The sequence below is a fragment of the Esox lucius genome, chromosome 10 (genome assembly GCF_011004845.1).
Source record: "Esox lucius isolate fEsoLuc1 chromosome 10, fEsoLuc1.pri, whole genome shotgun sequence".
In the NCBI taxonomy this organism is placed as follows: Eukaryota; Metazoa; Chordata; class Actinopteri; order Esociformes; family Esocidae; genus Esox; species Esox lucius.
In genome coordinates, this window is record NC_047578.1 from 23,322,609 (window position 1) to 23,334,034 (window position 11,426).

Genomic DNA, 11,426 nt, shown 5'->3' on the forward strand with positions numbered 1-11,426 from the left:
TGAGTGTACATTTTGGAGTGTTCAGGAACATGAGGGAATATACAGAGTTCAGATGGAGACAAAACGCTAGGGTTCTGGAAGCTCTTAGAACCTGCTCTTATTTTCTTTCTCCCTATTTTCTTTTGTATTGCTGATTACTGGTTGGACAGGATTGGAAAGCTTTGACACATGAGGTAAACAAGGGTTTGGCATTTGTTTCTAGTTCCTGTTAATGCTAGACTCAAGATCAGATCGAGAAGGTATCTTTGATGTATTTCTGCTTTCCCTTGAAATATGGGGTCAATGAACTGTGGGCTCTGTCTTAAAACAAATACAGGCAAATCAACCTAAAAAAAAAAATCTGTTATTTGTCACACAGAAAGACATGTGAAAAAGTATGGCATCTCTCTGTAGGGAATACAGCCTTGACGTGACTGTAACTTGCCTTTAAAATGCTTACAGTATGAACTGGAAAATCAAGTCTTATGCTTTAAAATGAACTATGTGGCATCGATATGAGACAGAATCATGTATTCTAGTGTCAAAACTGACTACAAAGTCAAACAGGATCATTTTGTCAATCTAAATAAAGGTTTCAGCTTTTCTAATAAATGGTTAAAAGATCTCTGGAACAATTTGAATACAAAGATTTCAGGTGAATGCCAGAATTTGAGTGAAGGCAGTTGATGCAAACTAGCAAATTAGAAATGCACTCATCAATAATCACCTCAACCAATATCAATCTCAATAGCTTATTTTTTTTTGCATCTGGATATGAGGGCAAGGTGTTGATAAGGAAGACAGTGACAGTCTAACTGAAACTCAACATGTACAGAACATAGATGCTAACCTAGATGTCTTGAGAGACTACCCTCATTTTAAGAAAATGTTTGTTGTGTATATACAGTTGTGCTCAAACGTTTGCATCCTCTTGGCGATTGGTAATATATGTACCACTTGTAAAGAAAACATGAGTGAGCAGGAAAAACACATCTTTGTATGGTACAATCATAAAACAAAACATGGCAACAAAGATTTTTTTTTTACTGACCCCTGTTCAAAAGTCTGCATACCCTTAGTTTTTGGCATTTTGGCATTTAGCATCAATGACAGCGTGCAGTCTTTTGTAATAGTTGTCAATGAGGCCCCAAATTCTTGCAGGTGGTATAGCTGCCCATTCGTCTTGGCAAAATGCTTCCAGGTCAAACAAAGTCTTTGGTCGTCTTGCATGAACCACACGTTTGTGATCTCCCCCGAGTGGCTCGATGATATTAAGGTCAGGAGACTGTGATGGCCACTCCAGAACCTTCACCATTTGCAGCTGTTTCCACTGGAGGGTCAACTTGGCCTTGTGCTTAGGGTCATTGTCGTGATGGAATGTCTAAGAGTGTCCCATGCACAGATTTCGTGCAGAAGAATTCAAATTGTCTGGCAGTATTATCTGATACCATGCTGCATTCATCTTCCCATACATTTTCACAAGATTCCCCGTGCCTTTAGAGCTCACACACCCCCAAAACATCAGTGAGCCACCACCATTCTTCACAGTGGGGGTGGTATTCTATTCACTTATAGGTCTTGTTGACCCCTCTCCAAACATAGCACTTATGGTTATGACCATAAAGCTCTATTTTGGTCTCATCACTCCAAATTACAGTGTGCCAGAAGCTGTGAGGCATGTCAAGGTGTTGTCGGGCATATTGTACCAGGCTTTTTTATGGAACTGGCGCAGTAAAGGCTTCTTTCTGGCAACATGACCATGCGCCTCATTTCTGTTCAAGTATCATCATGCTCCTTGAAACAACCACACTGTCATTTTCCAGAGCAGCCTGTATTTCTCCTGGGGTTACCTGTGGTTTTCTTTTGTATCCCGAACAATTCTTCTGGCAGTTTTGGCTGAAATCTTTCTTGGTCTACCTGACCTTGGCTTGGTATCAAGAGATCTCTTTAGAATCAATGACAGCGTGCAGTCTTTTGTAATAGTTGTCAATGAGGCCCCAAATTCTTGCAGGTGGTATAGCTGCCCATTCGTCTTGGCAAAGTTTTGGCTGAAATCTTTCTTGGTCTACCTGACCGTGGCTTGGTATCAAGAGATCCCTGAATTTTCCACTTCTTAATAAGCGATTGAACAGACCTGACTGGCATTTGCAAGGCTTTGGATATCTTTTTATATCTTTATATATATATAACTTTTTATAAAGTTCCATTACCTTGTTACACAGGTCTTTTGACAGTTATTTTCTGCTCCCCATGGCTTAGTATCTAGCCTGCTCAGTGCATCCACATGAAAGATACTAATTGCAATTTAAAAATCCACAGGTGTGAGAAATTCACCTTTAATTGCCATTCTCACCTGTGTGTGTCACCTTGTGTGTCTGTAACAAGGACATTCATTCATTGAAATTTGCTCTGTTTGATATTTTTAAAACACTGTGATGTGATTTTTATTTTAAATATTTGTAAGAAATAAAGAAATCTTGCATGAGTATTGAACCCTTTTTCTGTGGATGCTCAGTTTACACATGTGGAAGAAATTGCACTAAGAAGGACACAAGTATCGTCCCACTGGCCCTTAACTGTGAATGTGAAAGTTGTTGTCACATGCTTTGGATAAAAACCCTACTGCTGAAGGATCATTGGTGATCCCAAATAAAAAGGCCAAAGCAACACTGGAGTTGCTCAAGAACTTAAAGAGAATGTCATAGTGTCACAGTCAAAGTCCTTGCCTTGGTATATACTTACCCAAAAAGATTTAAGCTGTCATTGTAGCGAAAGGATGTTCTACCAAAAAAAACATCTGTTTGAGTTGAATATGCAATGTCTGAAAAATATTTCCCATCATAAAACCAACGTCCCTTTACAAAAATGTATTTGGACTCTTTGTGTTTTAAAAAAACAAACAGAACAACCTTTCAATTAACCATTTTTCACTAAAATTTGAATGTGAAACCTTTACTACCAATAAAAAATTTCTCCCACATTCTCTGCACACCCTAACCTCCCAACCCCCATGCCTACACTGCATCTCTGGGTTTTTGGTGCACATGCATTTCAGTCAGCATGGGTGACAGCTGGACTAGCGGCCTGCTTAAGGCTCATCCCTCCTCCTCTCTCAAACCTCGAGGACTGACTGTCTGCCCACAAAATCTGCCTGCTTTTGCCACAAGACTAACTAAACTCTGTCTTCGGCTATAGAGGGCAAGGCAATGGAATTGAATCATCATATTTTTAACTAGATTGGATTGTGTTTACAGGAACTGTTGACTGCAACTTAGATGGAATATTACAAAGAGGCAGCCGGTTGGGGAATATGTATGAAGGCACAGATAGACAGTAAAATGTGCTTGTATTTGATTCTGACAGAACTAGTTATTTACCGTGTGAAAGGGAAGGCAGCCTTATTATGTTGGAGTATTTATATACCTTCAGCAGACGATAAACTGACACTAGATCAGCAGCATCTCATTTTAAAAAGAATAACTCAATTCTTTCCAAACTTGATTTGGCAGGCCCTGGGTCATAATCATCTGCATGAGAAAATCCCAGAGACTCAAAAACACACAATTCTGAACTCCAACTAACTTTAACATATTGCATAGGGATGGACATCTTTGGATTTATGGTTTGTTGTTAGGGTTGGACTTAGGTTTAAAAGTAAGTGGTTTGGAGTTAAGGTTAGGGTTAGGCCAGGGTTTCCCAAACTGGTTTGGACCCCAGCATAGAAAAACTATTTATATTTTATGACAAGAGCTGATATGTTTAGCACACAGTTCGGAACAGTTTCAGTCAATATTGTCAAGAGAGTTCAGGAACATAATATAAACAAAGAAAATGATGACTTAATAATATTACAATATTAACATGAAATTAAATAATGTTTCACATTATATTTCACATTAAGCTTTACAAACTTGTACTGCATTAACCAAATAATGTGTTTAAATTCTATCATTTGTTAAAATATAGAGTTTGACTTTAACAAAATACCTTGTTACAACAAAGTGTAGCCTAGTTTAAATTTAAGCAAGCCTAAGCAAACAAATATCAGCTTCCAAAATATATGTAGGTATGTACATATTAGGCTATTGCTCTTTTTCCACTGCGCTTAAAAAGCGACACGACTACACTGAATTTTAAGCTTTGATGTATTCCTATTCTTGCCTGATATAGGGTTTCAGCTACTCAACAGTTGGGGGTCTCCTTTAAATAAGCAAGGCCTTCCCTGAAAAAGATGCTGTATTGATGGTAGCATATGTTGTTCCAAAACCTGTATATATTGTTCAGAATTAATGGTGCCTTCACAGATGTGAAAGAAATCCATGCCATGCATTAATACACCCCCATACCATCATGGATGCTAGCTTTAGAACTGTGCACTGATAAGAAGCGGGATGGTCCTTCACCTATTTAGTCCAGAGGACACGCGTCCATGTTTCCTAAAAATAGTTCATCAGACCACAAGAAAAGGTTTGCACTGCCTCAGTCCATCTTAAAGGAGTTTGGACCGAGAGAAGGCTGCGGTGGTCCTGGATCTTGTTTATATATGGTTCCTTCTTTAAATGGTAGAGTTTTAACTTGATTGGATGGAGTGATATACTGTGTACTGTGTTCACAGACAATGGTTTTCGGAAGAGTTCCTGAAACCATGCAGTGATTTCCACTACAGAATCATGTCTGTGTCTAATGCAGTGCCACTTGATAGCCCCAAGATCCCGAGCATCCAATATTGGTAATCAGCCTTGCATACAGAGATTTCGGCGGATTCTCTGAATCTTTTAATGATTTAATGTACCGTAGATGATAAGATCACCATACTCTTTGCAATTTTACATTGGGAAACGTTATGCTTAAATGTTTGCCCTATTTGCCTGCGCAGTCTTTCTAAGTGGTGAACCCCTCCCCATCCTTACTTCTGACAGACCCATTCTCTCTGGGATAATATTTGAATACCCAATCAGGTTACTGACCTGTTGCCAATTGACCTAATTAGTTGTGTGATTTTCCACCAGGTTTAGTTTTTTAGCATTACACAACTTTTCCAGTCTTTTGTTACCTCTGTCCCAACATTTTGGAAATGTGTTGCTGGTATCAAATTCTAAGTGGGTGTATATTTTTCAAGAAACAATAAAATGTCTCAGTGTCAACATTTGGTATATTGTCTATGTAATATTTTCTAGTGAATATAGGGTTTAAATTATTTGCACTCTGTTTTTATTAAAAATGTATGCAGCGTCTCAACTTTTTAGGAATCAGGGTTATATTAGAAGACCAGCTAATATGTTCCAAGTAGCTTAGCTAGCAGTTGGCTTAATCCAAAGTTACAACAAATATGTTTTTCCCAAAAGCAGAGTTAGCTATAATTAGCTACAAACCTTACTCAACACAATTTTTTTAAACCTTGTATTGCACATTTGTATTAAAAATGGGCTGTAGGCAAGCTAACCTGTTAGATTAACTGTAGCTAGTAGAACTGACATTATACTGACAAAACAAGATACTAAGGCTAGATACTAAGCAAATTGCGCTACGTCAATACTATGCCTTGCTCATGTTGTTTTATTTAATTAGCTTAACTTTATTGCACGCCTAATGAAGAGCAACAGTCTAGACAGTTTCTATGCGAACTAGCTACGTTTTATCTCATCCCTGAAAGAAACCATATTTAGTTGACAGTGTCATGAACTAAAAAGGGAAAACAAACTAAATAATGTATTATTATTATTATCATCATCATCTCACACAAGTGAAATATTCACAAACAAATGCAACTACATGGACATTCAAAATGCTTAGCAAATTATAACAGAAAATACAATGTCCATGTTGCCCAGATGTACAGTAGCTATTGATAAAATGTATTCTCTACATCTCAAGACAATAACAAACACTGATTATAGAACTAGCAGGAAAACAAAAAACTAAATCATTAAAATAAACTTGAAAGAATTCTGAGAAGACAAACTAAATTAGTTTGTTGCTCCTAGCAAAAGCTAACGTGTTAACCACATCATCTACATGTGCTGCTTAAATGGACCTGGTCCAAATGAAGAATTAAACAAAAACTGTGATATACTTAGAGGAACTGAGATGTTTTATGACCATCTGAATGTCTCAACAGAAATCGAGACTCATCATTCACAAATGTTTTGCTGCATACCTCGGTTGTAATGAGTGGTTATTTCAGTCAAAGTTGCTCTTCTATCAGCTTGAATCAGTCGGCCCATTCTCCTCTGACCTCTAGCATCAACAAGGAATTTTCGCCCACAGGACTGCCGCATACTGGATGTTTTTCCCTTTTCACACCATTCTTTGTAAACCCTAGAAATGGTTCTGCGTGAAAATCCCAGTAACTGAGCAGATTGTGAAATACTCAGACCGGCCCGTCTGGCACCAACAACCATGCCACGCTCAAAATTGCTTAAATCATCTTTCTTTCCCATTCTGACATTCAGTTTGGAGTTCAGGAGATTGTCTTGACCAGGACCACACCCCAAAATGCATTGAAGCGACTGCCATGTGATTGGTTGATTATATAATTGCATTAATGAGAAATTGAACAGGTGTTCCTAATAATCCTTTAGGTGAGTGTATGTTGTATTCTGAATAAAATATTGAAATTTGAAACTTCCACATCATTGCATTCTGTTTTTATTCACAATTGTACAGTGTCCCAACTTTTTTGGAATCGGGTTGGTATATAGTACACCTGTTACATTTATTTACGCTCTGCTTCTTCCTTCCAGCTGCTTCCTTCCTTTTTTTCATCATGGTACACCATTCAAGCCCTAATTCCTGATACTATTTCAGCTTGATGTATGCTTTTAAATGAAATCAAAGAAATTGAGGCAATATTGTGTATGATCTTCTGTGAAAAGTTTGTGACTCCACCAGTCTGATTTATAACAAGGGGTCTTGTTATAAATCCACCAGTCTGATTTATAACAAGACCCTCTCCACTCTGCTTTAAGGTACTGAAGTAACTTACACATCTTCCTGGTGGTCTTATATATCATGTTGTAGCACTAAAGGGTTAGTGCCCAATTTGTGTTGTTGGGAGGGTTACTTACACCAACATGTCCTAGAGTCTGATCTGCCCTGAATGCAGAAACTAATGGGATTGGATGAGTCATTGAAGATGGCAGAACCTATATTTCAACACTGAAATCAATCCATCAAAGTTTAATTTCAAAATGGTTGGGATGGCAATAATTAAACTTGATGTGGTAAGGGTAAGGTTTAGTGTTACGTTTATGGTAATGGTTTGATTAAGAGTTTAGGGTAGGGCACTAACCTTGGTCAAATGCCTACTTGCAGTGGAAAAGAGCATTTATTAAATTCCAAAATGCAGGGCCCACTCCCCCCATTGAGTAGACCAATCACATTTCATTTCAGGGCAGATCTGCTTCCAAGTCATGTTTGAGAAAATGATACTCCAACACGCTACATTAATACACACTGCCCTGTTTACATGCATATTTTGTAACTCCTGAAGATTAATCATAGAAGCCCTGTTCTATGGAACAATAGCAATTATTTATCTTGCAACTTCTTTTCAAATCACTTGATTTGGCCCCTAGTTTGGGAAACACTAGCGCCATATGTTCCTTTTGTGTGTGTGTGTGTAAGAATGTGTTCAAACATATGGGGTTTTACTTTAATAAACCTGGATACACATGTCAGTCCAGTAAAAGGAACTGTTCTTGAAGGAAAACAAATCTTGTGGTGAGGTGAGAGACGAAGCCTGACTAAAATTAAATGCTGGACTGTCATTAGAGGCCGGAGAGGCAATTCAAAGGTCCTTTTAGCCATATTGTACTATGCAATGTGTGCTTGTGGAGATGTTTGTGTTTGAGGGGAAGACCTCACTGGGAATGAATGAGGTGGTTGAGGTCTGACTACTATCATATCAGTCTGTGGCCCCAAAGAAAGTGCTTTTGGGAAAACAGGAAGAGTCAAACCAACGCCCAAAGAACACAGGCATTAAGTGCTTCTAGATGATTTGTTATGGAACGTTTTCCATTGTTATTGCCCTCTTTTCACCAAGCAAAATCAAAGTTGTTACCTAGTGCAACTGAGCCAACACATACAAAAACACATAAATGTTTCATCCAAGGCCATTTTGTCTGCAGTGAGTTAGAGTATGGAATTTAACCAATTACACAGATTCCCTAAAGACTGTAATGACCATAAACCTAATCAAGCCCTGGTATTTTTACAAGTCCATTTTCTTGATAGCTGTGCGTCTCTCCCCAATAAAACTGTTGCCCTGCCTGGTGCGAAATACTCTGACATTGTAATAAGATGTTTACCTCTAGCCTCAATGGCCCGCGCCTAACCCTGTTCTACAGACCCCCACCGCCTTCATTCCCAAACTCAACGATAATTACAACCTGGCTTGATTAATTATGTCTCAACATTATTCTGCTGCTCTGCGACGCCACGAGGGCTAATTAAGCAAATGAACAAGATGGGCTGGAACATTTAAGGCTGCAAGCTCGGCATCGACGAGTGCTGCTCACACAGCAGAGTGTGTACAGCAGGGCTGTTGAACTCAGGTCCTGAAGGGCCGAATCATTCAAGTTATTTTTGTTACTACCTGCTACTTAATTGCACTCACCTGGTGTTCCAGGTTTGAATCAGTCCCTGACTACAAGAAGACGACTGAAAAAGAGAAGCATTATGACTGGAGTTGAATCGTTCAGATGCACAGGATATAGGGCACAACGTGTCAAGCTCTCTGAAAGGAAGGAAAAACATGCCCGCATTTTCAGATCTGGGATCAGATTATAGTAAAACTTCTACAAGGGGATGAATGTAAAATGGACCTTGGATCAGGGCTTTGGAGCAATTTAAAGGGATCTCTTTTATCCCAACATCCGTTTGCAAAGACTCTTTGGGGTGCCTTAAAACAGTGACTTAGGCCAGAGATACAATTTTTCTTTCTTATGAGGTGCTAGTGTTTTATGAGGGTGCAAAGATTTGTTATGGCAGTGCCCAGCACCTTCATAATTTAAACATGTCTTCCTATGATTCTAGAAGCAGCCAGCCATTATTTCTACCTCTTACCCCATCATTCCCTATCAGAAACCAACCAATACATAAAAGTGTGCAATGATGCAATGAGTTTGCCATCCTGGCCAGAGCAGCAGGTATGAGTCACTTTGAATCACCTATCATTGCTCAACATCTCTAGATTACATGGTATCTCACTCAAACATGTAAAAAAAAACAGTACCTTAGTATCAAAGACTAGTTCTGGTGTACCAAGATTAGGAAAACGATCATTAGGCTAACAGTGTTCTTAATGCGGTCCAAAATGTTATTATTATTTAATTCCACTGGTAGAGTTTTGGTTTATTCCTGGAAATCTGTTGGGTGCATGTTTGAGCCTGTCCTCGGCTGCATGCATCAGTCAATATATGAATGTTTTCTTGTCAGGGGATATCACTATTTAATATTCCACTGAAATGCTTCACAACTGAATTGGTTCTGACACATTTTTGTAATGTGGGATGCTGAGCTGCATAGCAGAAAACGTATCTCTCATCCACACATAGAAAAGGGTTATCCATCATCACAACATGAATTGTGTCAAGGGCATTTTCAAGACACACCTACATACATACATACATACACACACACACACACACACACACACACACACACACACACACACACACACACATATACAGGCGGTCATGCATAATGGTCTTCAAATGTCCGAATGTCACAACACAACCGCAAAAAGGAAATCACACCAATATTAGATTATATCTGTGGCAAAATTAAGTCAACATAATACTTTTCTCAATATTTCTAATCACTCGGGGAAAACATGCAAAGAGCATACAGGTTGATATGTTTTTGGTACCTGTAGCTACCTATTGTTTTCCTCCATAATGGTCCTGCGACTAGCAAAACGGTCTCATCCACTTTCGAAACTACCGGTAAGTATTTTGTCTTACGGAGTTGTCTGCAATAGACTTAAAATAGAATACCTTGTTCGCTTTTCGCTCCTTTACAGTAGCCAGTTCTGTTCCGTAGCTAGAGTTGAGCGTCCTTTCTAGCCGCACGAGGGTAGCTCCGATGCCTGTTTGTAGTTGAGGCACTTCGCACTGGCCGTCCTCTCGATTTACAAGCCCTATAACATGATTGAGTTACCACTGACACGCGCAAACATACGCACCGGGCGCGTCCATAAAAATAATCTCACCGCGGTGATTCCATGCGCTGCTGTCTGTGCTCAAAATTTCACAGATTTCTTTCCCTCTAAGGCGTAATTTTAGTTCAGGCTACGCACTACCAGGAGCAACATGAAACCGCACGCTTTCTCCGCAGATCAACCGCTATATCTATTTAATTCACCCTCACTCCATTTCCAGTTGGTTACCTGAGAAAGGCTTTAGTTTATCCCTGGGTCACGACAAGTGTCTGTCACTCCCGTGTATATTCCACCGTGAGTGTATCGAGGGCGTTAATGCAATTCATTTGTAGATATGGAAACAATGCACAAGAGAAACAAACAATAGGGGTGGCTACAATAGCCAAATCTTTCAAACGCGCTTTCGGTTCATACTCGTCTGGTAGAATATGTCAACAGTGACAGAAGGGACTAAGCCGAGCATGCAGACTCGTAAACTATGCTATGCTCGGTCCCTTATGAAATATGAATATTGAACAGTAGGCGCAATGCCCTTGGACACTGAGCACAATATCACATGCATGATCACTGATCAGTTTAAAAACATTTGTCTACATGATTGGATTGAAGATAATCCTGTAGATTACTTCCGGAGTAAAATGATTGATATAACCTAGGCTATTGAACAGCCACTCAGACATAAAGCAGAGCACCGTGTATTATTCGATCTCCGGTTATGGGCTACATCGCCAGTGACCCCCGCCTGCTGTCTCCCGACAGAGAACTCACCCTCACCGAGGGGCAAAATAAAGAGCAGTTCCACTCTCAGGCGATTTCCTTTTCACTCCTCGGCCAAGCATTTGAAAATCACCTCCGTATGCATAGACAGGTTTGTCTTCGATGCCGGTATTGGGATGTCTGAAATAAATGGTCAATTTTTAACATTCCAAAGACGACCCGCCCCCGGCGTTTGTGATTGGTTCTCTCAACGCCAAGGTACCTCGGTTAAGCAAAGCTGTATTTAAAGATAACGCACATCTGTCCAGCGGTTCCGCGGAAACGGAGGGTGTGGAACCTCGGAATTACGCACACAGAACGTCATGAAATTATTTATTTTAATTGATTTAGCTAATTGGTTTACCTAATAATAAAAATAATTTACATATTACAATTCTGCAGGGCTAACCTTTTTCTGTAGTCATATACACAATACTGTATAAATGGGTTTATGTGAAATACAAATATTCAGGTAATTTTTCTATGCACCCAGCGCCTCCATGTGTTCAAAAAACAGTCATAGGCTACT

The 11,426-nt window shown here is 39.4% G+C and overlaps 1 protein-coding gene across 9 annotated transcripts in view; it reads right to left on the reverse strand.

Moving 5' to 3' along the window:
* Positions 1-11,065, reverse strand: part of ext1c (exostoses (multiple) 1c) — a 73,478-nt gene extending 62,413 nt beyond the window's left edge. For 3 of the 9 annotated variants that reach the window (XM_020050463.2, XM_020050460.2, XM_020050461.2), the window contains exons 1-2: positions 10,910-11,064; positions 9,978-10,120 (exon numbers count right to left, since the gene is read on the reverse strand). The gene's annotated coding sequence lies outside the window, so the exon portion shown is untranslated. Of the gene's footprint in view, positions 1-9,977; positions 10,121-10,369; positions 10,869-10,909 lie in introns of those variants that run through there. The other 6 variants (XM_013135677.3, XM_013135672.3, XM_013135674.3 and 3 more) reach the window with 4 other exon arrangements.
* Between the last annotated feature and the right edge of the window lie 361 nt (positions 11,066-11,426).